This window comes from Leucopleurus acutus, assembly GCF_964270905.1.
Source record: "Leucopleurus acutus genome assembly, chromosome: 2".
Taxonomy (NCBI): Eukaryota; Metazoa; Chordata; class Mammalia; order Artiodactyla; family Delphinidae; genus Leucopleurus; species Leucopleurus acutus.
The window spans coordinates 109,513,231-109,515,668 of record NC_139143.1 but is presented as its reverse complement, the minus strand read 5'-3'; the positions used below and the strand labels follow the sequence as shown (position 1 = coordinate 109,515,668).

The 2,438-nt window shown below is 38.1% G+C and overlaps 1 pseudogene across 1 annotated transcript; it reads left to right on the top strand.

Annotated features, from left to right (window-relative positions):
* The first annotated feature begins 1,213 nt into the window (after positions 1-1,213).
* Positions 1,214-2,170, top strand: LOC309957394 (pyridoxal phosphate phosphatase PHOSPHO2-like; annotated as a pseudogene). The gene has a single exon. The product of its transcript is annotated as a pyridoxal phosphate phosphatase PHOSPHO2-like (transcript).
* Positions 2,171-2,438: the final 268 nt, after the last annotated feature.

Genomic DNA, 2,438 nt, shown 5'->3' with positions numbered 1-2,438 from the left:
ATTAAAAAAAAAAACAAAACTGAAAGCAACATACAAGATCTATGGGATAGTATAAAGTGTGCCAATCTACACATAATGGAATCCCAGAAGGAGAAGAAAGAGAAATGGGGATCAAAAATGTATTTGAAGAAATTATGGCTGAAAACTTCCCAAACCTAAAGAAGGAAACAGATATTCAGGTATAGGAAGCATAGAGGGTCCCAAACAAGATGAACCTAAACAGACCTACTCCAAGACATATTGTAATTAAAATGGCAAAAGTTGAAGATAAAGAGAGGATTCTAAAGGCAGCAAGAGAAAAACAATGAGTCAGTTACAAGGGTATCTCCTTTAGGCTATCAGTTGATTTCTTTACAAAAACTTTGCAGGCCGGAAGGGAGTGGCAAGATATATTCAAAGTTCTGAAAGGGAAAACCCTGCAACCTAGAATACTCTACCCAGAATGATTATCATTTGGAATAGAAGGAGAGATAAAGAATGTCTCAGACAAGTAAAAACTAAAAGAATACAGCAATGCTAGACCTACCCTAAAAGAAATATTGAAAGGTCTTCTCTAAATAGAAAAGAAGCAAGAATCTATAGGAAAGGGAAAGTTACAATAGGAAAGGCAAATATATAAAAGGATTGAAGATCACTTAAATAAGTCAGTACACAGATTAAAAAATAATCAAAAAAATTCTGTGAAAGTGATTATAACTACAATGAACAGCAAAAGGATAAACATGAAGATGTAAAATAGGACATCAAAATCACAAAACATGGCCCAGCGTGTGAGTGGGGCGGCCCTCACCCGTAGGCACCCAGAGGAGGCCTGAGGACAGAGTCCTTGGGAGTGGCACTGAGGCCAGAACGGCTGCGGATCTCTGGCCTGGGTCAGTGATGAGCCCTGGGGACCCAGCCGGGTCCAGCCCGGTGCTCCCATCAGCATCCAACGTGCACCTCCCTGGGAACGACAACCGACCAGGTCCCTGTCTCTGGTTTCGGGATGTACCCGGCAGGTTTTCTATCAGATGATCCATTGTAATAATGCTGGAGTTAAGAAGTCTCCATTCCTTTGCTTGGAACCAGAAGACTTTTTCCCTTCCATGTAGAGTAGGAGTAATGTTGGTTAGAAACTGGCTGGTGTTTAAAACTGAAGATTGTCATGACTGTTTAACTGAAGCTCCATGCTGAAGTAAGATTAATTGTCTTGGAAATACTAAATTGGGGTAACCTAAATCTGTTTCTGGAGCCATGAAAATTTTGTTGGTTTTTGACTTTGAATATAATCATAGATGATAATAGTGACACCTGGATTGTACAGTGTGCTCCAGAGAAAGAGTTTCCTATTGAACTACAAGATTCTTATGAAAAAGGATTGTGGACAGAATTTATGGGCAGAGTCTTTAAGTATTTGGGAGATGAAGGTGTAAGAGAAGATGAAATGAAAAGAGTAATGATATCAATGCCTTTCACTCCAGGGGTGGTGGAACTTTTAAACTTTATAAGAAAGTACAAGGATAAATTTGACTGGATCATTATTTCAGATTCAAATTCAGGCTTCATAGAGTGGGTTTTAGAAGCTACCAATTTTCATGATGTGTTTGATAAAGTCTTTACAAATCCAGCAGCTTTTTATAGCAATGGTCATCTCACTGTGGAAAATTATCATGCTCATTCTTGCACTAGGTGCCCCAAAAGTCGTTGCAAAAATGTAATTTTGGTAGAATTTGTAGGTAAACAGTTACAATGAGGAGTGAATTATACACGAATTGTTTATATAGGTGATGGCAGAAACGATGTCTGCCCAGTAACCTTCTTAAAGAAGAATGATGTTGCCCAGCCACAGAAAGGATATACTTTACAGAAAACTCTTTCTAGGATGTCTCAAAATCTTGAGCCTATGGAGTCTTCTGTTGTATCTTGGTCTTCAGGTGTTGAAATAATTTCTCATTTACAATTTCTAATAAAGGAGTAATATACCAGCAATTAAAAAAAAATCACAAAATGTGGGGAAGAGGACTAAGAAATTGTAGATCTTTTAGAACGTGTTTGAGCTTATATGACTACCAGTCTAAAGGAAGTAGATATAGTTATGGGTTAACATACTTGAAAATCAGGGTAACCACAAATCAAAAACATACAATAGATTCATAAAACCAGAAAGAAAGGAACTCAGGCATAATACAAAAAGAAAACCATAATACAAAAGAAAACCATAATACAAAAGAAAACTCAGGCATAATACAAAAGAAAACCATAATACAAAAGAAAACCACAAAAGGAAAAAGAAAAAGAAGAAAGGAGCAAAGAAGAAATACAAAATCAATTGGAAAACAGATTTCAAAAGGCAATAAGGGGCTTCCCTGGTGGCACAGTGGTTGGGAATCCGCCTGCTGATGCAGGGGACACGGGTTTGTGCCCCGGTCCAGGAGGATCCCACATGCCGCAGAGCAGCT